This window comes from Dasypus novemcinctus, chromosome 2 (genome assembly GCF_030445035.2).
Source record: "Dasypus novemcinctus isolate mDasNov1 chromosome 2, mDasNov1.1.hap2, whole genome shotgun sequence".
NCBI classification, from domain to species: domain Eukaryota; kingdom Metazoa; phylum Chordata; class Mammalia; order Cingulata; family Dasypodidae; genus Dasypus; species Dasypus novemcinctus.
Genome location: NC_080674.1, coordinates 64,956,374 through 64,982,131, shown reverse-complemented (window position 1 = coordinate 64,982,131; position 25,758 = coordinate 64,956,374).

Genomic DNA, 25,758 nt, shown 5'->3' with positions numbered 1-25,758 from the left:
ACAACTTACTGTCTTTTTACACCTTTTTACTCTTGGCTGTTTATAATTGCCTTAAATCTTTCCACTTTACACATTTAGAACCATATAAGATGGTGTTGTAGCTTTTGATTCAAAAATGAAGCATAATTTAGAAAACTGCAGGAGAAGGAAATTCTTTGTATCCATACTTTTTTTACTGTGTCCTTTCTTATCTTCTGATGTTCTACAGTTCCTTCTTTTTATTGTTTCCTTTTTTAGTAAGAGAACTCAAATTATTCATTCTTTAGGATAGACTTGCTAGTGACACATTTTCTTAGTTTTCCTTCACCTGAGAATGTTTTTATTTCTCTTTTATTCATTTTGGGTAATTTCACTGGATATAAAATTCTGGGTTGACCATTCTTTTCTTTTAGTACTTAAGTAATCTTGTGACACTTATTACTGTTCTCTATGGCTTCTGATGACATATCCATTATCATTGATATTGTTTTCTTCCTACAACTATATTGTCATTCCCCTTTTCCTTCATCCAAAATTTTTCTTTGTCTTTGGTTTTCAGAAATTTGTCCAGATATGTCTTGTTGTGGGTTTCTTTAGATTTATTCTGCTTTGGATATGCTCAGTTTCTGGAATCTGTAGCTTTATGTCTTTGGCATAAATTTTTAGACTATTATTTCTTTGAGTATATTTTCACCCATGGCCTGTTTTGCATCTACACCTTATAATTCAATGGCATGAATGTTAGATCTTTTGTTATATTCCTACTAGTCCCTGAAATTCTGTTCTTTTATTTTATTTTATTTCTTGGTTTTTATTTTCTCTTTGTACAAATTTGATAATTTCTATGGTACTGTCTTCCCATTCCCTGATTCTTTCTTCTGTCACCACCATTTTGCTGTTGAACTCATCCATTGAGATTTTAAAATGTCACTTGTTCTATTTTTTACTTTTCAAATTTCCACTTGAATGTATCTTGCATTTCTCATGGTCTTTTTTCTCTCATTTTGATATCTTACTGATTCTTGGTATGATGAGTGATTTTTGAAAGCTGGAAATTTGAGTATTATGTTTTGAGACTCTGGATCATACTCACCTTCTGTTATAACTGCCTCTTTTTGACCCCGCTCTAGCAAGAGAAGGGTGAGCTATACCTAATCAATTATAGTTGGGTAGCAGCTCAGATTCTCCAGTTTGCCTCCATTGACGTGGAGAGAAGTTTTTCTCATTACTGCTGGGTGGAAGTGGGAGTTCCTTATCCTCCTCTAGTACTTCCCTAGCTGGGAAAGTTCTTAATGTCTTTGTAATTCTCCTTAGGTGGTTTTTACTGATACCACAAGGAGGGTGAGGGGGAGGTATGGCCTTATTACCACTAGGTAGTTGTAAAACTTCTGTCTTTAAACTGAGCATCCTCTGATACCATCTTTGAGGGAGGCAGCAAGAGGAGCATCTCATTACAAATGTTTGAGGGTGAAAAGCCAGGCTCCCATAGTGATCTTCACTGATCTTGCAGGGGGAAGGTGTTTTCCCATCACCTGGTGGGGGAAAAGTTTTGATCCATACTTAGGCTTCTCTGATACCATAACTGCAGTGGTGTGGGTTACCTCACTTCAGCCTGGTGAGTATGAAAGAACCTAAGTTACCGACTCAGCCTTTGCTGGCATGGGTAGGAATGGAGCCACATAAGCCTTTACTGGTATGAGTGAGTGTAGGGGAAAAGTTTCTTTCTGTGGTGTTTGGCTGGAGTAGAATGGTTATTGTCTAAAAGTTTTCTGTCTTATTTCCTGCTCCTTTTGAGGCCCTTTGGCTAGAGAAGGCAAGCTTTTGAGTGATTTTTTGCCTTTGCCCATTGGTATGTCCAGCTTCCTAACTTCATAAGATCCATATTTAGTGTATATGAGGTCCAAGGAACATAGAACCACCACCTGTTTCTTGGATCTCAAGAGAAAATTATGTCTACTTCGACTTTCTGGAAGTGGAAATAATTCATAAGCAGGCTTTTTAAAATTAGGAAATTGTTGGGGTAGAAAGATAAAAATATAATCTTAGCATGCTCTGAATGAATTGGAAAGGAGCAAACTGGAAGAAGGGGAATGTTATCCCTAGCATATGGAATAAGGGCTTCCATAATAAACCCCTGACCCACTGAGTGATTGTCTGATTGCCCACTATCTATAGGAACTCTACTTATACTTTCCTTATACCACTAGACTTACTTCTTTTTTTAAAAAAAAATTTTATTTATTTATTTCTCTCCCCTTCCCGCCCACCCTGCCTGAGTTTTCTGTACTCTGTGTCTATTTGCTGCGTCTTCTTTCTCCACTTCTGTTGTCAGAGGCACAGGAATCTGTTTCTTTTTGCTGCATTATCTTGTTGTGTCAGCTCTCTGTGTGGGTGACGCCATTCCTGGGCAGGCTGCACTTTCTTTCGCGCTGGGCGGCTCTCCTTACAGGGTGCACTCCTTGCGCGTGGGGCTCCCCTACGCAGGGACAACCCTGCGTGGCAGGGCACTCCTTGTGCGCATCAGCACTGCGCATGGGCCAGCTCCACATGGGTCAAGGAGGCCCGGGCTTTGAGCCGCGGACCTCTAATGTGGTAGATGGATGGCCTAACCACTGGGCCAAGTCCGCCGCCTAGACTTACTTCTTAATTCAACAGTTCATAAATTAGGTGTTGGAATTATTTATATTTTCTTAATAAAGTAATTGAACTACAGAGGAATTAAATGCCAAAAGTCACATAGATAACAAGTCACAGAATCAAATATGGAATGAGGTCTGCTTGCCTGTGTTTGACATCTGTCGCAAGGTGAGGAAAGACAGTTTCATGAGATTTTAGAGAAGATGCATCAATATTACTAGAGACTGTGGTAAGAGGAGTTAAGTGGTCTCAGTGTAATGTGTGTGCATCTTTGGTCATGCTTTCTTCAATCTCAGCAATTTGAATATCACCTTCATATTTTGCTATATACAAGTGCCACCTGGATTATTACTTAATATTTTTATTTTAAATTATTCACTTATTATTATGAACATGTGCTAATCATATCTATTTTCCTAATACATATTTAAATAAATGTGTATATATTAAAACAATAGCTGATCTATGTCCCTGCCAAAACTTTGGCGATGTAGTCCATATTTTGGAACACTGAAATTAGGCAACCGAGAGGCTCAACTGGAAGTTCATTGCTGACCCAGACCTGGTATTGGGGTGAGGGGATAAGAACATTCTTTCTCACCATTGCTACAACAGTCAGGTTTTAAGAGTGTTTGCCAAATTAAGTATAACCCCCTTGTTTGTGTCTGGCTCGATCAGCAGGAACCAAATCTTAGAGAAGACCAACTTCTCTCTTAGTACAAAAGAGACTTTTTTTAAAAAAGATTCTTTACTTCAGTGACAATGTATACTTAAAAGTACATTGTTGCATCCTGGTTCTTTCAGTAATCTTTAGATGCATTTAGATTTTCCCCAATGATGAGTTCATCAGATGATGGAAAGTGGTTCCATGTAGATAAACTAACTTTACAAATCTTGAAATAATGTCAGCAGAATAGAATAAAAACCTAGCTTTGATCCACAATCAAACAAATAGAAATTTGTCCCATTTGGAACAAAATGCAAATCTTTATAAAATGAAGCCCTTATTACCAAACAGTTAAGCTATTGCAGAGAAACAGCATAGCAAGGATTGTATTTATTCATTTAGAGGAGTTCAGTTTCACTGGGTTAGACACAGGAACACCAATCAAAAGAAACTCATCTCACATCTGTTCTTCTGCTGGTAAATTGTAAATGGTGACTAATTATATATGAGAAATTTTTTTTTCCCCTGACCTTTTTGTCCTAATAACATGGTCATTTCCTGCCCGGAGTTGAACAGGGCATTTAGGTGGAAAGTGCTTTTTCCTTTACAGAGATGAAGCTCTTCTCTGGTATCTTGAAATGTTTTTCATTTGCAATATGACATGAATCACTTTGTGATGTAAGTATTTGGAAAGAGGAAGAAAACAATTTTAAACCAGATTTTAGTAACCCAAAGGTTCTATGGTCATGGCAGATGGAGTTCAGTGCCATGTCAGTTGGCCCTACTTTGGAATTTGTGTTTCTGTGTGATGGAGTTGGACTCAGATGTGATCTTTGTCCACAAGTCTCTCCTGTTACTTTTACTGGAACTGTAGTTGGTGCTGGGGTTTAATGTATACCCAGGGGACCTGAATCTCTGGACTGACCATGTGATAGCCAGGCCCTGAGTCTCAACAGACTTGCAACTCCTACACTCTGGTTTATTGGACTTACCCCACTCAGCTAACATGGAGGTGAAGAAGCTCAACCACCACACCAGGGAGCGAAGAGTGCCTACAACTGAAAGCAGGAGAATTGCATCCAGCATCCATGTGGAATCTAAGCCCCCTCTTGATATAGATGTGGAGTGGACACAACCATTCTAAGGTCCACAGGATGGAGGAATAGAGTATGGATTAAAGTGGACTTACTGATAATCTCTTCATGAACTATTGTGATTAGTAATCGAAGAAAATGTGGCATTGGTGTGGAGAAAGTGGCCATGGTGGCTGCTGGGGGTAGGGAGTGGGAAGAAGAGATGAGATGTGGAAGCATTTTCGGGACTTGGAGTTGTCCTGGGTGGTGCTCCCAGGATAGTTACCGGACATTGTATGTTCTCCCATGGTCCACTGGGTGGACTGTGGGAGAGTGTGGGCTATGATGTGAACCATTGACCATGAGGTGCAGCGGTGCTCAGAGATGTATTCACCAAATGCAATGAATGTCTCATGATGACTAAGGAGGTTGTTGCTATGGGGGGAGGAGTGGGGTGAGGGGAGTGGGGGATATATGAAGACCTCATATTTTTTTAATGTAACATTAAAAAAAAATAATGACAAAAAAATCAGCTGTATGCTTGGCTGACGGTATCACCATCTATACATGGATTGTTTCTAGCCAGAGAATGTGAGGCCTCTCACTTTTTTTCTTGTAATAATATCCAAGATCAAATAAACCTTGGTCATTAAAAATGGAAGCTGAAGGCAAGAATAACTTGTCTATTCCTCATGAAGAAGATAGACGTTGTCTGGAAATGACTCTCCTTTGATATGCATCTTTGGGATTTTACTTTAATTTGGGTAAAGTAGCATTCCTCTTTCTGAAACTGGATAATGAGATTTCAAAGAGGCTTTCTACCTCTTATACTGATTTTAGATATTTTTTGAAAGTACTCTGCTAGGCTTAAAAACCAAAAATATTGGCTTCTGTTGCTGCTTAAAGTTTTTGTCAAAAGGGGAAGGTTAAGGGGTGAAGATGGAACTTGAACACAAAATTTGAAATCCAGAAGGAAAGTCTTGAAACATATTTAGAAGTCATTTGTGGCTGCTTAGATTTTTTTTAATTGGCAACAGACTGATTCCACATTTATTAACGACTGTCAGTGTGTTGGACAATATTCTTGACTTTAACCTTTAAAACATGTACTTCTATTATTGAGAGCCTGAGAACATGCAAGTCAACATTTCTTATTTTTCTCTTGACCATTCTGAATGGAATTTTGTAATTCATTTGTCCTTTATTTATAAGGTTTCTTTCTGATTAAAGGCATTTAATTATTTTAATTAATTATTTAAAATCACAAATGTATCATAAGCATATTGGAGAAATTGAAAAGAATACAATTACATATAAATAAAAGTAAATAACTTCCCTGATTCTAGTAACCAGTGTGTACAATCCTTTTACATCTTTCTCCAGATTCTTCTAAAAGTATATGGTAAATATGTATATAATATAAAGTTTCTCACTCTTTGACAGTATAGCAGATATAATTAGTTGCCTTACTATATGTCTGTTTTCTCATAAATACAGTTTAATAAATAGCTATGACCCATTAAATCACTCACACTCCCCCCCTAAAAGGAGAAAACTTGAATTATCATCCATTTACTACATTGGATTCAAAATCTAGGGTCTCCAGGCAATGGCCAGTCCTTTCATCAGATCTTCATGAAGCTATTCATGGTCCAGAGACCAATAGCAAAGTCATAGCTTATTCATTTCAACATAGTGGTGAAGAAACAGGATAACTACAATTCAAATTTCTGCTGGAAAAGGGAAGACTGGGAAGCAACACACATATGCCATTGATCCAAGGTACACATCCTACTGGATAGAAAGGTGAGGTTGCTCTACCTAAGCAATAGAGTGTTTTAGTTCACTTATTTTTGGTCAACCAATGTATCATCTTTTGGTTCTCTTCTCTGGGGCAACTTCCTTGCCCATATACAAGGGTGTTCTGATGGAAAATTTTACGTGTCAACTTGACTGGGCAATAGGACCCAATTAATTAATCAAACACTATTTTAGGTGTTGCTGTGAAGATGTTTTGTATATGCCATTAATATCTACAATCAGTTTACTTTAAGTAAAGGAGACTACTGCTGGGACCAGTTCAGCAATAGGTTTGCACAAGGGAAGGCGACGCAGAACTGAAGAAATAAAAGGACAGAAAGAAAAACACAAGAGAGAAAATAAAGATGGGACCAGGGGACTCAACAGCTTCTGGAACTGAGAGCCTCAACCCTAGTTTCCACATCGTATTTATTAGAAATTGAACAGCAGTACTTATCTATGTTTATTTTCAAGGCTGCTTGTTAGTAAAGCTGTAGCATCTGCAATGCTAGGGAGCAGGCCATAACAAAGTTCAAACGTCTCCACATGCAAACAATTTTCATGCTGACAGATTCTGTCTAGTCAAGGCCAGTGTTCCTAAGCCCACACTTCTTATCTGCATTATGGAAACATTTCAACTTCAAGCCAGGTTCCCACATTCAAATTCAAGCTATTTTCCCACAGATTACCCTCAATAATGCAAATGGACCTCGTCCTATCTATTGAAGGACTTAAGTGAAAGAATGAGAATTTCTGGAGAAGATTTTTTGGCTCAACAAGTCTGCAGCATCAGCTCCTGCCTGAAGTTCTCACCTGCCAGCCTAACGTAGGGATTTTGGGTTTGCCAGCTGCCACAAACACAAGAGCCAGTTCCTTCAAATATACCTCTCTCTTTCTCTCTCTCTCTGGCTCTCTGTCTTTGTCTCTCTCTCTCTCTCTCTCTCTCTCTCCATATATATATATATATATCTCCCATTGCTGTTTCTCTAGAGGACCTCTTTTTAGGGGATGCATAGCTTTAACTAACTCTTCCTCTTGGTGCAAATTCAGGGATCTAGGGATTACTTTGGGTTTGAATCATTGGAAATTGTGTGGCAAAACAGATCCCTTGAAATTTAATGTTTCCTTTTAAACAATTCCACTGGTTTATGGTCAGAGACAGCTTAATAGACACCTTTGCCATGAGACTTGACCCATTTTTGAGGAAGAAAACACACTGCACACCTACAGGAAGCTTTGGCTTGCTGCTTGTCCCAGGTTATGACCTGCTAAATTTTCATCGTCCCCCTCTGCTATCAGATGGGGTCTACTTCAGCCTAAGTGTGTGCCTTAGGGTATTATAATAAGCAGTAATATGTCTAACTTCCCAATGCTAAATATCTTCCTAATGTTTCCCCTTAATTTTACAACATTTGTAAGCTGTTTGCAACTATGTAGCAAAGTTTACCAACTTTCCATTCTGTAATAATAGGGTCCTCACTGCGTTCAGTCCCATCTTTATCACTTAGTCAAAGCCACATGTTAGAAACATCTTCCTGATATCATATCCTGAATCAGTCAATATTCTTTGTTTCAAGCAATAGCAAATTACTTTGGCTGATTTAAAAATGGAAAAAGAGTAATTAATAGAATATTGGGTAGTTCACAGAATCTCTGGGACAGCTGGAGAACTATAGTTGGAGGTTAGGGCTTGTGTCAGGGAAAATGTCCCCATTCACTGTGCTGGACTGGTTCAGCTGGTGGTGTAGCCTGCCCCGATGACCTTGGGAACTGCTGTGGAAATAACTGCAGTCAGTACAGATGCCAGTCCCTCTGTCTTGTGCCTTTGTGTATGTGTGAGTAAAAGAGGGAAGGAAGGAGAGAGAGAGGGGGTATTTCAATAACAGAGATAATACATTTATTCTAAATGCTCAACGGTTTTGTTAAGTATATTCTATTCTGTAACTTTAGCACTTATAACACAAATCAAGGACTTATACGTATTCTATTTTTTTCCTGTTCTTTTGCTTTGAAAAATTTTAAAATGCAGGAAAGTTGCAAAAATAATAAATTATGTTGCCTTCACCTAGATTTTAGTGTGTATGTGTATATATATGTATTATATTTTTCTGACTATTTCAGAGTCAAGGTCAGACTCCTAAATACTTCATCATCTATATCCTTACTCATAAATATTGTATGCTGCATTTCCTAAGAACAAGGTTATTTTATTACTAATCATTCTATGATAACCAAATTCAGGAAATTTAACATCAACATAATACAAATACCTAATATACAGCCTTTATTCAAATTTTACCAACGGTCCTAGTACTGTTTACAGCAATTCTTTTCTAAATCGGATTCCTATGGATCATGCAATTTACTTTTAATCTGAAGCAGTTCTTAAGCATTTCCTCATCTTTTGTGAAACTGACATTTTGATGAGTAAAGGCCAAGTGTTGTATAGAATGTCTCTGCACTTGGGTTTTTCTGGTGGTTTTCTCATGATTAAATTCAGGCTAATTCATTTGGTAATAACACTATATAAGTAATGTTAGGTCTTATTCAGTTTAATTTTTTCCCATTTGGTGATGTTGACTTTAATCTCTTTGTTAAGGTTGCAGAGAAAAATTTGCAGTGTGGAGCCCTTTGTGTGCTCTTATACTCAATGAGCATAAGTTTCAAAACAAAAATAAGAACACATTTATAGACAAGAAATCTGTCAGTGTATCAGTTGGGTTCAATTTCCCACCTGCTTTTTATTGTGAACATCTTGCTGCACCTAGTTCTGTACACTATTTTTCTGGGAAATTTATAGGATTACTTGAAGGTATTTTTGGTATATGCGAATTGAATTTTCCTTGGTTAAACTTAACCCCTGCATCAGAAGCAGGTTTGCCTACTTGCAAGTCTACACAGTGCTGTGATAAATATTCTTATACATGTATCTTTATAGTAGAGCCCTAAAGTCAATATGTAAGTCAAAGAAGATACATTTTTAAATATTTATAGGTACTTTCATATTATGTCTAAAGCCAATTCAGCAGTTCATAGTTTTATTAGCAGCACCCGGGTGCCTATCTCTTCATTTCTTGTCCGGCAGTTAATATTATCATTCTTTACGTTTTTGCCCATCTGGTGCATAACAATTGTTTCCTTTGCATCTGCCTGATTATTAGTGATATTGAGTAAGCTGTCATATATTCATTGACATTTCAATTTCTCTTTTTAAAAAATTAGTTTTTTTAATTCTTCATCCATTTTTATTTGATTTAGTTATAATTTATGGGAACTCCTTGTATGTAGAGATAGTCATCTTTTGATCACCAAATTGCTGCATTTTTCTTCCAGTCTTTCATTTGTCTTTTACATTTGGGCATAACTTTAAATTAAAAATCTTTTATTTGATCATTGACATATTGCTTCTAAATTGCGTTTTTAGGAAAACTCTTTCCCACTCCAAGGATGTATGAACAGTCTCTGTTTTCATTGTATAAATTTATTGTTTTACTATTTTAATTTTAAACCTTTACTCTTAAATTTATTTATTTTTAGTATTTTTTCTTTCTTAGAGAAGTTGTGGGCTTACAAAACATTTGTGTGTAAAATACAAAATTCCCATGCAACACCCCACCACCAACACCTTGCACTGGAGTGGAATATTTGTTATAATTGATAATAGCATATATTTATAATTGTACTATTAATTAAAGTTCATGGTTCTGAAATTTATTTTTGTGTTTCAGGAAAAGTAGGATTCCAATGCACCATTTATTAACATTATTTTTGTTCTCCAGAATTAAAATATTACATCAGTCCTATAATAAATTCTTTTATATTTTTGGAATTTTTGACTCTAGGGTGCTTTAGTGATCTATCTGTCTCTACAAGTTTTGGTGTCTTTTGTTGATGATAATGTTTAACTTTTTATATCCAGTAAGACAAAGGTACTTATACTATTTTTTTTCATAAATTTTTAGCTATTCATAGATATTTCTTATCCTTAAAATCTCTAAATTTATTTTTATCTAGCTCAAAATAAGAACAAACTTGAGAATCAGAATGAAGTTGCCTTGCAGTTATATATTAATTTTGGAAAACCCATTATCAGTAAATTTCTCACGTTTTATGCTTTTCTATAAGATTTTATATCTTACTAAGATTGCAAAAGGTTAAAATTAAAGCTATGTTTTTTGATAAAATTATGCCTATTTATTTTATGATTTGTGGTGTTGTGAATGATTTTTTTTCAAATTTCTGTTTCATACTGGTTATTGCTAGCAGAGAGGAAAACAACTGATTTTTCTATATTTGCCTTGCAGTCAGCTTTTCCAAATTCTCTGATTAATTTCATGCTATTTTCACTAGACTCTTTTGGGTTTTTTAGATTCACAATCATAACTCAAAGACATTTTGCCACTTATTTCCTTATATTTAAATCTTCATATTCCAATACCATTCCCCCTATTTAGTTGGAGACTCCAATTGAATGTTGAGTTATTGTAGTAAATGCAGCCATGGCTGTTTTGTTCAGAATTTTAATGGAAGCAGCCTTGTTTTTCCCCACAGCTTTGAAATGCTGATTATGGTTGATTTGGGGGTAAACAGCCTTTATTATGTTTAAGCTGTTTATTTTAATTCTAAAATTATGTAGATATTATTTGATGTTGGCCATTTATTATCATTTTTATTACTACTGGATTTAAATTCCTGTATTCTATTTAGAAGCTTTAAGTGAATATTGTGGTATCTTTAATTATGTACACCCAAAAACTCATGTTCTTGGTCTTAGTCTGTGTTCCTGTAGGTGTGTGAACCTATTGTAAATAGACTCTCTTGAAGATGTTGTTTTAGTTATGGTTTGGCCCAACTTTATGAGGGTGAGTCTTAGTCTGATTGCTAGAGTCCTTTGTAAGCAGAATAAATTCAGACATAGAGAGAGAAAGCCACAGGGAGGGGCCGGAAGCTGGAAGTCATTGGAAGCCAGAAGTCAATTGCACCTGGAAAAAAAAGGAGAGAGCATCTCCACGTGATGGGAAAGCCAACCCTGGGAGGAAGCAAACCTTCTAGTCTCTAAACTGTGAGCCATTAAATTCCTGTTATGGTATTTGATGTAGGAGCCAGGAAACTAAGAGTTTTCAATTCTAGACTGCTTAAAGCAAATACTGTGAAATAGACTGGCTTAAACAATGGGAATTTATAAGCTTACAGTTTTGAGGCTGGGAGAATGTTCAAATCAGGGCATCGTCAAGGTGATACTTTCTTCTCAAAGGCTGACTGCCAGCAATACTAGGCTCTTCTGTCACATGGCAAGACACATGGCAGCCTCTGCTGGTCCCTTCTCTCCTAGAATTTGTTGATTTTAGTTCCCTGTTTCCATGGCTTTCTCCCTCTGTCTGGTTTTCATTCTCTTATAAAGAAATTCAGAAATAGGATTAAAAGCCATTCTGGTTGAGGTGGGACCCACCTTAACTGAAGTAACCTCAATAGGTCCTACTTACAATAGGTTTATACCCACAGGAATGGATAAAATTTAAGAACATGTTTTTCTGGGGTACATATAGCTTTAAACCACCACACTAAGACACATATTTATTAGTGAAATTTGCTTCTAGTTTTCTTTCTTTTTTGCTTTATTGAGATATAATTTATGTACTATAAAATACAACCATTGTAAGTCTGCAATTTAATAATTTTTACTAAATTTACAGAGTTTTGCAATCATCATCATAATCCAGTCTTAAAACAGCTCAATCATTCTAAAAATTTGAGTCTCTGTGCAATCAGTCCTCATTCCCTTACCTGGCCCCAGAAAACCATTTGTCTGCTTCTTTCTTTTTAGATTTGCCTTTTCTGGGCATTTCATATACTGGAATCCTACAGTTAGTCTTATATCCGACTTCTTTCATTTAAGTGACTTTTTTTGAGGTTCAGTCATGCAGTAGCATGTTATCAGTCGTAAATTCTTGTTTGTTACCTAATATTATTGCATTGTGTGGGTATGTCACTTTTTTTCTTATCCATTCACCAGTTGATGGATGTTTGGCTTGTTTCTACTTTTTGCTTATTTAAAGTAATGCTGCTATGAGCATTCACATACAAGTCTTTTCAGATACAAGTTTTCTTTTCTTTGTATAGAAACATCCACAGGTGTTCCAAAGGGCCCGCACCATTTTATATCACCATCAGCAGTGCCTTAGAGTAATGACGATGCACTTGTCTGATTTTTTAAGCTCTGGTGGAGGTCAGTGGGGTGGGAATTGTAATGTGCAAATGAGTAGTGAACTCTACATTCATTTTTTGAATCTTTAAAGTATGAAAACCGTTTAACTATTTAGTTGTTAAATTATAACACACTGTTACCTTACATATATAGTAAAAAATATTACTGTTTTAGTTGCTGTTTGCTTTAAAAAAAGTATCATTTAAGTATTTTCTGTACATTGTGCTAACAAGGTAGGGCATTAATTTAATGCATTTAAAAAGTTAATTTTCTTGTACTGATTAAATTTTTTTTTCTGTTAGATGATTTACTTAAAAACATTTTCCTCTGCCCTTACCTCTTCCAACCCTGAGTACATAATAGAATCGGCCAAAATGTTTCCCTATTCTGAAATCTGAATCTAAATCAATGATAAAAATTTAAACTTTGTTGGCATATCATGCCTTAAAGTATTTGCATTATTTTATAATTTAATTTCTAAATGTACCACATAAATTTGTAATTTAATGTCTTAATTGTAATGCTTTAATAAAAATGAGCAAATTTAATATGAATTATAAAAAATAAAAATAAAAAAATAAAGTTTCCAACATTATTACTAACGCTTGTTATTGTCTTTTTCATTATAGTAACTCTATGAGTATAATGATCTCTTGTAATTTTAATTTGCACTTCTCTATGACTAATGATGCTGAGTGTCTTTTCATGAACTTAACCATTTTTGTCTTCTTTGGTAAAATTTCTATTTAAATTTTTCGTTTATTTTAAAATAGGTTGTTTGACTTCTTAATATTAAGTTGTATACAGGTCCTTTAACAGATGTAAGATTTGCAAATATTTTCCCTAATATGTACTTATATTTTCGTTTTCTTAATTGTGTCATTTGAAGAGCATTTTTACTTTTGATAAAATTCAATCAATCAATTTTACCCTTTTCTTGAATTGTCTTTTTGATGTTGTATTACATGTTCAAGAAGATTTTCTCCAACTTTTTCTTTTAAAAGTTTATAGTTGTAGTTCTTACATCCACTTTGAGTTAATTATTATATACTATAAGAGTCTAAATTGATCATTTTGTATGTAAATATTAAATTATCCCTGTACTATTTTTGAAAGGACTATCCTTTCCTTCATTGACTTGCCTTTTCACTTTGGTTGAACATGAATTGATCATAAATTTCTGTCTCATCCTTATGATACTGTTGTGGACACTCAGTATAAACAAGATTTGGTTCAGATATCAAGACTGACGATGCCACACATACTCTAAGACGATATAAAAATGTTTATTACTCAAGCAATGAGACTTTCTAGGGAGAGCAGGGCGGACCTCCCATACTGGTCCGAAAATGACTTATGAGAGCAAGAAAAGGAAACTGGCTTGGCATTTTAATTTTGGTTATGGGGTGGGACCAGGGTAAGGCTTCCTGTGTGCTGGCATGGAGTGTGGTTTGAATCTCCCACTTGTGTCAAAATAGGAGGCATGCAGACTTTCTTATCAGTTTTCCCAGATAACATTTGTTATAATATGTTTATCCATCCATTATGGCATGTTTTCATTCCTGGTAGAGTTTTGCTGTCTTCCTTTTATCTTAATTACTTCCTATTTTAAAATTTTCATCAATTTAAACTTTTATTTTAAGTATTTCTTTTTACTTTCTTTTGATTTATCTTGCTGTTCTTTCTCTAATTTCTTGAATACTCAGCTTATTTATTTACAGTTATTATTGTTGAATGATAAAAACATTGATTTATTCGGGTTCCAATAATTATCTAAATAGTTCTTCATTTTATTGCTTTCAAGATATACTTAAAATTTGTTTTCTTTTTTATTTGGGGTTACTTAAGAAAGTGTGCTGTAATGTTCAAATTGTTAAGTTGGCAAATTTGGTTGACTTTTTTATTGTCTACTTCTAATTCATTTGGTTAATGATCAGAAAATATAGGCTTTAAACTTCTAATTTTGGAGAATATATAATAGGTTTTTGTTACCAAGTTCAACATAAATTTTGTAAATATTTCATCAATATAACTAAAGAATGTATATATCTGAAGAGTACAAAACTCCTCTATCTCCAGCTCTTTGTATATGTGTAAAACAACTCACTGATTTTATTATTCAGAGTCTCTATATCCTTTCTTAATTTTTTTTAAAGATTTATTTATTTATTTAATTCCCCCCCTCCCCCGGTTGTCTGTTCTCTGTGTCTATTTGCTGCGTCTTGTTTCTTTGTCTACTTCTGTTGTCATCAGCCGCACGAGAAATGTGGGCGGCGCCATTCCTGGGCAGGCTGCACTTTCTTTCACGCTGGGTGGCTCTCCTTACAGGTGCACTCCTTGTGCGTGGGGCTCCCCTACGCAGGGGACATCCCTGCGTGGCACGGCTTGCGCGCATCAGCACTACGCATGGGCCTGCTCCACACGGGTCAAGGAGGCCCGGGGTTTGAACCGCGGACCTCCCATGTGGTAGACAGACACCCTAACCACTGGGCCAAGTCCGTTTCCCTCTTATTCTTGACTTAACTTTTCTCTCTCTTAGACTACTCAAAACCTTTATTGATTTTATGGGATGTGAGGATATTCTTATATATCCTTGTGTTTAGAATAGCAACCTCGTACTGTTTTCTTGGAAAATCATAAGCAATTCTTTTTAGAATGCTACTTCCTCTGTATCCTATGAAATGGCTTGGATAGCTCAGATCCATAATATGTCTGACCTGGAAGAGTCTGCAGATATAACCAAATTCTTCTCATTTATTGTTATTATGAAGTGAATAAGAACTTGCTAAGTAAGGTGACTTTTCATAGGTTTCACAAATTAATGGCAGTACTAGACCTTTTCAAAAATTCAAGTCTTTAAACTCCAGTCTATCCTTTTCACATTTAAAGGATTAAATTAGCCATCTATGAGAAATAGTTAAGAAGGGAAGTCCATGGCCATGGCCTTGGCTGGAGCCTCCACTGAAAGAGATGTAAGGGAGGATAATTGAAATACAGTCTATTTCTCCTGTTTCTGTTGAGAGGAAGGTTCAGAACCGAAGACTGTGAAACTATTGAGATTGCTACTTGCAATAGCAATAGAAATAGGGTTTCCAGATTTAACTAATAAAAATACAGGATGTTCACTTAAATTTGAGTTTTAAGATAAACAACAAATAATATTTTTGCGTATGTGGTTCTCATGCAATAGTTGATACATAATGTGGAGTACTAAATATGTATTCATTGTTTATCTGAGATTCAAATTTAACTTGGCATCTTGTGTTTTATCTGGCAACCCATCTCCATAGTTTCTTTTTGCCTAGAGTTATGAAAACAAGTGAGTTTGAGGTCCTTGATTAAATTGCAGGAGATGAAATTAAGTGATGAAAAGGAGAGCCAATTCAAATAAACATTGTAGAACTCTGGGAGACGAATAAGAGAGGTGAGCCAAAGATGATTCCAAACTACTAAAAATATTTCAGGGCGGAGGACTTGGCCCAGTGGTTAGGGCATTTGTCTACCACATGGGAGGTCTGCGGTTCAAACCCTGGGCCTCCTTGACCCTCTGTGTGCAGCTGGCCCATGCTCAGTGCTGATGCGTGCAAGGAGTGCCTTGTCTGGATGTCCCCCACGTAGGGGAGCCCCACGCGCAAGGAGTGCGCCCCGTAAGGAGTGCGCCCTGTAAGGAGAGCCGCCTGGCACGAAAGTGCAGCCTGCCCAGGAATGGTGCCGCACACTCGGAGAGCTGATACACGATGACGCAACAAAAAGAATCACAGATTCCCATGCAGCTGACAACAACAGAAGTGGACAAAGAAGAAGACGCAGTGAATAGACACAGAGAACAGACAACCGGGATGGGGGGGGTGGGGAAGGGGAGAGAAATAAATAAATAAATAAATCTTTAAAAAAATATTTCAGCTACCCTTATTATTATCAAAGTCTGCAATAAAGCACATATATAATAAAGCTTAGCTATCTTGTGTGTGTCATTTGCTTACTTTTTCTGAGATTCACATTAGGAAAATAAGCCTTATATAAAAGAAAAGAAAAAAGAAAAATATAAGTTCTTAAGCACCGTGCATTGGGAGTGGAAAAAATAACATTAGGGCCAAATTCTCAATGGAAGCTTTATCAGATTCTTCTGACGATTCATGACAGTAGCCAGGTAATAATTCAGCTCACTGAAGAAGATGTCATAAGACAGTTTTCTTAAAGAGGACATTTACCTTGATAAATTCACTGCTACTGTTAAGAGTTTGAATATAAATGAGAGAGAAATCATAGAATAATTCTTTCTCTGTGATCATTTAACATTACAGAAGCAATGGATATGATCAAATTTATTAGATGCTTTGTATTGAAGCAGAATTCTTGAGACACGTTAATTGAAGTGACTCTGCTATGTTGGAAAAAATAATTAATTTGTTGCTCAGGTAAATATAAAATGGCAACAGTATTCCACAGTAATTTCCCCATGAAAAAGAAAATTTGCCTGTAATATGATTGGTAATTCCTCTCCTGATTGCTGCTTAGTTCAAAGGGGGTGAGGAGGAGACTCTGGGTGCTGACCTGAAGTTCTTATCTTCTGCTTTAAGTCAGGGAAGGCTCGGGCAGGGATTATCTCGTTATTATTTGGGTCTTGATCAGTTCTGGGACAGTCAATCTTATAAATTAGCTTTGATATTTTTGTGTTTTTTGTTTCATTAATTTTGCAATAACAAGACCACGTATTCTATGCACTTGTTCCCCACTTGGAGCATTACATATGGGTTTAACTGTAGCATCATGCACACACTGCAAAGACTTTCGATTAAAGCATGCTTTTTGTCTATGGTGAAGTAAACTGATAATTATGGGATAGCTCCTCATTAGTCTATTTGCCTTTGCTCTTGCCTCTTTTCTATTCTCTATGCAGCCAGGTCAATCCTGTTAGAATGTAAATTAGACAGAATCGACTCAAAACCTTCCAACAGTTTCTCATCTCACTCACAATAAAAACGAAAAGGTCACACATGCCTCTTCTGTTACTTTTACTGGACCTGTGGTTGGCACTGGGGTTGGTGACCTGAATCTCTAGACTGTCCATGTGACAGCCAGGCCCTGAGCCTCAGCAGACGTGCAACTCTTACCCTCTGGTTTATTGGACTTACCCTGGCCAGCTAAAAGGGAGGTGAAGAAGGTTAACCACCACACCAGGGAGCCAAGAATGCCTACAATTGCAAAGAGAATTGCATCCATCCTCCATGTGGTATCTAAGCCCCCTCTTGATATAGAGGCGGAGTGGATATAAGCATCCCAGAGTCCAGAGGGTGGAGGGATACAGTATGGATTAGAGTGGACTTACTGATATTCTACTATGGAGTACTATGGAACTATTGTGATTATTAGTGGAAGAATTTGTGGCATTGATGTGGAGAAAGTGACCATGGTAGCTGCTGAGGGTAGGGAGAGGGAAGAAGAGATAGGATATGGTGGTATTTTCAGGACTTGGAGTTGGCCTGGGTGGTACTGCAGGGACAGATGCAGGACAATGTATGTCCTGCCTTGGCCCACTGGGTGGACTGGGGGGAGAGTGTAAACTACAATGTAAACCATTATCCATGTGGTGCAGCAGTGCTCCAAAATGTATTCACCAAATGCAATGAATGTGCCACGATGATGAAAGAGGTTGTTGATGTGGGAGGAGTGGGATGAGGGGGGTGGGGGGTATATGGGGACCTCTTATAATTTTTTAATATAATATTTAAAAAAATAGAGAAAAAATGAAAGGGCATACTATAAATTTCTACAAAGTCCTCTGTGATTGCCATCTTCCCCATCTCTGAGATCTGTTTCGTATTATTCTTACCTTCATTCCTTTGCTGAAGCCATACTGGCTTTCTTTGAACATGCAAGTTTTCCTCTGGCTTCAGGGCCTTTGCATTTCCTCTTTGCCTTAAATGCTCTTTTCACAGATATTTTATGGTCAGCTCTCTCACTTCCTTTAGGCTTTTAATCAAAAGCCATCTCTGTCAGGGGCAACTTTCCTTTCTTCATATCAAAATATAAGCCAGTGTCATACTCACTGTGTTACTTCACATCCCTCTTCCCAGATTTATTTTTTCTCCTTATTTACCACCGGCATACCATATATTTTACTTCATCTTGTTTACTGTTTGTCTTCCTCAGTCAAATGTGAAATCAGATTTGTGTCTGTCTTGTTCAGTGTTATGTCCCCAGCACGTAGAAGAGTGCTTGGCATATAGTAGGCATTCAATAAGTCTTTGCTGAATGAATGAACAAAAGAGGACATGCTCTAATCAGCAGTGCAGTCGCCAGATCAACAACATCAACATCACCTGTGAACTGGGTAGAAGTACAAAATTTGGGCCTCACCCTAGACCTATCGAACCAAACACCTGGGAGTGGGGCCCAGCAATCTGTGTTTTAATAAGGCCTTCAGGTGATTTAGATGCACATGAAAATTTAAGAGCGGTTGCTCTAAATTTCTGCCTTATCCATTCTTTCTTTGATATTGAACACTTACTGCCTTTTCTTCTATATGAAGTCAGGATGATACCATTTCTGTAACTAGATTTTTGAAATGTTAAAAAAAAATCAATTTCTCAGAAACTGAATCAGTTATTATATTTTGACTTCCTTTACTTAGTGTTTAACCAACACAATAAATCTGATACATCTATGAAAGAAATAGAACAAACTCGATAATGGCTAGAGGAAATTTGTCTGCTCTTATTAGAAAACTTTCAATTTGATTAAACTGTGTTGAGAAAAGATGTTTCACTAATTTATCTTTTCTTGAAGAAAGAGTTGTTTGAAAAAAAACAAAAGAATAACTGTCACAATCAAAGAATCAAAAATGAGTCTGTAAAAGTTGAATGACAATTTGGGTTAGGCTGAAAAGAGTTTTTCTTTTTTAAGGAGGAGGAAATAATGCTAGAAAGAACCCAGTGTGAGAAGTGGGATGAACAGGATGAAAAGACAGAGGTGGGTAGAGTAGATTAGAGAACGTTTTTCTCTGACCTCAGTCTGCTCTCAGGAGGGTCTTCTAAGGAGAGATTGTATTTAGGCTCAGGCTGCAGGTGGGTCACAGAAAAGGGACCTAGTGGAAGAAGAGATGCTTAACCAAAGTTTGGTTACAAATTTTTATTCTGGCTGATCAGTGGGGACAAAACAGGTGAGCTCATCATTTATGAAGGAAAGAATTGGGAATTTGGGTCTGTGCCCTGGCCATGTTATAGGTAAAAAAGGGTCGTGAGTCTGTCTAAGTCATATGAGGAAGGGGTGGTCTTTTGCTATAAGCCATTTCCTGGGACACAAAAGGTTGGGAGGTTTCTTAATCATGGCTGTTTTCCAGGAGCACAAGGCTCAGGTAAAAGTTAACATTGTCAAAGTCAAGGGCCAAATATGAATGGAGTTTGAGACAATGAAATTGGAAAACTTCTGTTATCTTCAACTAGCACACAACTATACATTTTTAGTAAGTGAATTTAATCAGGGTTCTCTAGAGAAACAGAATCAACAGGAGATATCTGTCAGTAGTATGAGGTTTTACAAGCGTCTCTCATGGGATGTGGGGATGCACAAGCCCAGGTTCTGCAGGCAGGCTGCTAACCAGGGGCTCCAGTGAAAGTCCAGTGAAGGTCCTTGATGAGTTTCTGGGAGATGTTGGCTGTCCAAAGACGAGCTGAGAAATTCTCTCTAATTCTGAAATCGCTTCCCTTTTTAAGGCATTCAACTGATTGGATAAAGCATCACTCATTGCTGACAGCAATCTCCCTAATCGATGTAGATGTAATAAGCCATCCATGCAGTAAAGTCTCTGGTGACTAAAGTCCATAAATGTCCTTGTATTACAATTAGTCCAGTGCTTGCATGACCAAACAACTGGGCACAATTACCTGGCTGAGTTGACATATTAGCCTAACCATCACAGTAAGATAGTGGTAGAATTTATTTTTTGCCAGCTGAGACCATATACTTTTGCAATTAAAAACAAAATTGCTTTAATACATAAAAAGAAACGTTTGAAATGATATTTCAAGTATACCTATGGCCATTTAAAAAAAATCTATTTTGAGCATTATTAAATACAATATAACTGTCTTGCTAAGCCTGTAAACCTAAACAAAGTGTACGCTTCTAAAATACATCCTTAACAACCCTGAGAAATTAAAATAATCTTTAATTCTATTTCTATTGATAATAATAATAATAGCTTTCATTTTTAATCACTGTACTAGTTGCCAGACACTGTGTTAGATATGTATTTCTTTCTTTAAGGTAGGAACTTATAAGTGGATTGTTATATCCACTCTATAAATGTGTAATATGACAAAACGAGCACAGAAAGATACATTATTTACCCAAATTCATCAGCTAGTAAGTGTGATACTGAGATTTAAAACCCATGCTTTTAGCCATAAGCTATGCTGCATCTCATGGATAACATGTGTCTTATGGTAAGAGAGGTAATGGAGGTCATTTCATTTTTGATAAGGGCTCATGAAGACGTATTTCGATAGCTCCATGGATGGCAGCAGTCCTAAAATCCTAATATCCTGGTCTAGTCCATGTTCCAATTCTTCAGCCAATAAATGCCACTACGGCAGCAGCCAAGGAAAGGGGAGGTCTGAAAGTCTTGAGGAACTGCTATTTTCCTAGATTACAAAATGGAGTAAGGGAGAGAAATTCTAGGATCTACCAATAAATTGTTGTGTTTGCCTCCAAGTCTACAGGTGTCAGGTGTACTGTTGAAATGTATTTAGAATGAAATAGAGAAAACCAAAGTGAAGTTCCGAATTGCTGGTAACTAAATGCCGGCTGACAATGACAAACTACTGGAGAAAGTGTCCTGTGGCTTTTTCCTCTGGCAATATGATCATCTCTTGGATAAAAGATTATTAAAGGCAACGTCTTTCTCCAGGGCTTCTCTAGAAGGGCAAACTCATGTCTCTGATTGCCTCTGTGTTTCTTTGCTTCTTTGGCTGCACTGGGTATACCAAGCTAGAGATTGAAGAGATTCAGTAGAATTTCCCCCTAAATACTGACAAAAGAAATAACATGTAAGAGACTCACATTCTTATAGATTCTTCTCTGGCACAATATGGGTTTGAACATTTTGGGGACATGGGAAAGATCCCTGATCTTCAGAAATCACCTGGCTATTACTCATAAGTTTAAAAGTTGAAAAAAAAAGTTGATAAGAAATTAGTAAGCAGTCCCTTAGAGTCTCAATTGAATTCTTGATCAGATCTGAGGTAGCTATAATCATTTTCTAGACTTAGATTAATCTGTTTGACTCTTGGCTGTCATGGATTTTATTACAAATAAAACATATATTTACTCTTGACTAGAACATCCTCGACTATGCTTTCCTTGGTGTGGTATAAAGAATGGTAGACTGAGTTTCTGGCCTTTGGGGTATATTATGTTCTTATTGTAGGCGGGAGCAACCCATCCTCTTCTCTTTGGGTTCAGGGAACCTAATAGAACACTGATTTTTGGGTTCATGAAACCACAGGAAAATAGAATGGATATACATATAGCATACTTATTTCTTAATATGTGTTGCACAATAATTCAGGGATTACAGAAGGATCATTATTATCATCTCGTTTTGACAGATTAGAAAATCAAGATTTATAGGGGCAAGGTGACCTAGGACTTGTAGATGTTTAGTTAGTAAATGGCAGAGTTGATGCAGGAATGTAAGTCTGTGGACTTCTCCATTTGTGCTCTTTCTCCTTCATTGCGTCAAAGGGCCTCAGACAGAGAACACTGGGGCTTTGGGTGGTTCATCTGGTCATGGCTGCAGACTTCTTCGAACTTCTTTTAGGGCAGGAAACATAGGATGTTTTTGGATCCCCCTCAGTCAGGGGAGGGCATATACTCAGATTCAACAGCCAAAGGGTCAATATTCCAGTCACAGAATCCACGGCACACATTGTTTCTTAGCCTCTTCCCCATCCACTTCTCCATCCTGTTACTGGTTGTCCAGGCCTGCTTCAAAATTTCTCCCTTTCACTGGTCAATTTGTGTGTACTCAAATAAATTTCAGGTCTCCATCATTCATTGTTTTCTGGCTTTCCTGCTCTGGCTTTTACAGCCATCTGTTGTGGAGGCCTCTGGGGTCAGCTAAGTCACCACTACTGTTGGAGATGCTGGTGAGATACCTGAAGAGACCACCAGTGCTTGATGATGGGTGATGACAGCCCCATCAAAGTTCTCTTAGGCTGATGAAGCCCCTACTGCTAAACTGAACTACTATGGAAGGTACCTGCTTATGATATTTAAATCAAAGTTAAGGTCCCCAACCACAGGGAGAATGAAATACTCTGGAAAGGTAAAGGGGGATGGTCCATTTACAACAAAGCATGCGGACACATACAAAAGTAAACCCATTTAAAAATATATATGGAGAATCATATTGCTCATACTTCTAATTTTAGTATCTATAAGGATGGTTGTCATTTATTATTATAGAGCAAGCACAACGGCATGTGTCAATATATCTTCAAAGCCTAGTCAATGTGATTGAGCAACAGTAAATGTTTTGTAACTGAAATGGAAGTCTCATATGTATTTTTCTAATTATACAAGTGTTACTGGTATGAATGATCTCACAAATTCACTTATACAACAATTGATACTGTTTTTTAAATTAAATTGTATCTAGCTTTGAAACTCAGTTCTACCAGACTGGTTGGGAAATTTAATCTCAATCTTTTTAGAAGGCCCTGTATGCTGCCTAGGGTTTCTGCAGGACCTTATGTTGCAGTCAATTAAAATATCTCTAGTCTTCAGTTCTTCAGGGCTACTGCTGCTATTCTCCTTCTTGCTTCAGTGAACTCAGGCTCACTTTCCTTTCTGGAAAGTCAGAAAGGAAGGTGGTCTTCACAACACTGAGGTAAGTGAAAGAACTACATACCTTCTTGAAATGTGGCCAAAGAACATGCAGAGTAAAGACACTGACAGCTTTCATTCTTTCTCCTTTAGTGATGCAAACAAAACACAAATTAGCATTATAAGTAAATCTGCTGCTGAAATAATGCATGTGTAACAGAATGTGGAATGGAAGTTTTCCCTATTGACTTTGGTTGAATTTTAATTGGAGTTCAAACTGAGTAGTGGAGTTAGATGTATCCATGCAGGCTTTGCCAAGGTGGATCAGATTGCTCCAGGGCACATTATCTCCAGGAGACTGTACACAAGAGGACTTGAAATTCACTTTCTGAAGGAAATTTGTAACAGTTCAGAGGATAGTGGCATTCAACTGTTCAACACATCTTCCACAACTGCCAACTGATGAACCCATTGGGAAAAGGAGAGACTATCATTGTACTCCACCATTGGCTGCTTGGTAGGCTGCAGACACTTCCAGGTCCTGCCTGTGCTGCTAGCCAGAGCAGTACTAGGGAGAACTTGGCATATGTCCCCTGGAGATTAGGGACTTGGGGAAAGGCATCTGCCTCTTGACTGGAAAGTTTGAAAATGCACTGATGATGGTGAATGAGGTGAGGGAAAGTTTGGGGACAACCTCTACTCCCACTAAGGGGTGGGGCAAGAGTGTGAGTTTCCTATGGGACAAATGGTGTGCGGTAAAGCCTGAAATTGAGATGCAATAGTGTGTGATGCCTTGACATCTGGTAAAATAGAGGGCCTCAAATATCCTATATGCAAGCTCCTCTCCTTGAACTCCCATCGATCTGATCTTCTGGCTAAACAACCCTCCTTATCACAGAGGCCAGGCCCAGTGCATGCCTCTCCCTGAGTAGGAGGTTTCACTTCCCTACCGGCCCACAGGATTAGTCAAATAGGTCAATCGTTTGCTCCCTTGGGAACTAGGGGTCACACCATCCCCTTGTTACTACAAAACCCGCCTCCCACAGCTTCTGTTTGTTCACTCTCTTCCAAAGCACAACCCCTGTGTGGCCCTGCATGGTGTGTGGTGTCCTCCACCTGCCGGCTGTGAATATATGTGACTAATGAACTGCTGTTGATCTCATCTTCAAGTGTTGGGAGCTGTGTGTTTGGCCATCCTCGGAACTCTAGAACAGAAATCCCTCCCTCACCAACGGGGTGAGGAGGAGGTAATAAAACCAAATGGATGTTATAGAAGAGAGCCAGGCATGAAGAGTATGATCATAAAATGTTTTTTAAACTTTTCATATGAAAATAATTTCAAACTGTGTTCCTTCCACCCAGATTCCTAAATTGTTAACATTTTGTCATGTTTGCTTTATCACCTTGCTTGGTCATTTTTTCCTTTACAATTCTCCTCTCTCTCTGTCTATATAAAGTTATTTTCTCAACTCTTTAAGAGTAAGTGGCAGGCATCATGTCCCTTACCCCTTATTATTTCAGTGTTTATTTTATATGAACAAGGACGTTTACTTACACGTCAATAATGCAATATTCAAACCCAGGAAATTTCACTTTGATAAATGACAATTAATAATGACAGACTTTATCCTGATTTCACCAGTTGTTGATCAAACAATTTATTAAAACAGGACACTTTTGAAAATGAAAGAGTTGCTATTAAGAATTACCTTGTTACAACAGGTATAAACCAGGCTATGCTAAGGAACCTAGAGTGAGTGGCCGTTCTGGGCTCAAATGGCCTGTTAAAGAACTTACTCAAGACAGCTGTGGCCTGCAGGAGCCAGGGAACAAGGGCAGAATTACTGGAGGTGACCACTAAGAGAAAGAGCCGAGGGTCGAGGTGGCTCACTAGGGTCAGCCAAAGAATACAGTGGAAAGGTATAGTGTTGCAGTACTTGCAAGGGTTTGAAGAACGCACTGATGCATTCAGTGTGAAAAAGCAGCATTCTAGAGCTACAGAGAATATCAGGAAAATTTGCTTTGGCCCTTTTCTTCTCAGCCCTCTTTTCCTTTTCCTGACTTGGAGGATAAAAAAGAAGCTTAGGGCGTGAGGAAAAGAGGTGGGACAAGGGTAACAAAAGAACAGAATAGGCACTTTCTTTGTTGTTTCTATTTCCCAAGCCAGGGATCAGAATCATGCCAGGGGAATGGAAAAGCTTCATTAGGTTGGGAGATTAAAGTTTAGAATTATATTGGAGTGAAACTTTTAAAAGCTGAAAATAAAACCATTCAAATACCTGAAAGTGATGGGAAAAGCAATGAGATCACCAAGGGCGGGGGAAGAAAATCCCACAGGGCATTAATGAAGGAAGTGATGGGAGAAAAATAAAGCTGCTGTTTTCTTAATGTAACTTTTCAAATCCAGTATGTTCAATACACTGACTAAATGTGCTTTAAAAACATGCTAACATTGCCTAAGTAAAACAGAACTAAAAGTTCTCAGTATTTTTTTTCCTCTTTCCAGCCTTATGGTAGCTATTCTTTACAATAGTAATATTCATCTATTCTTTTCAACTTTTATTTTT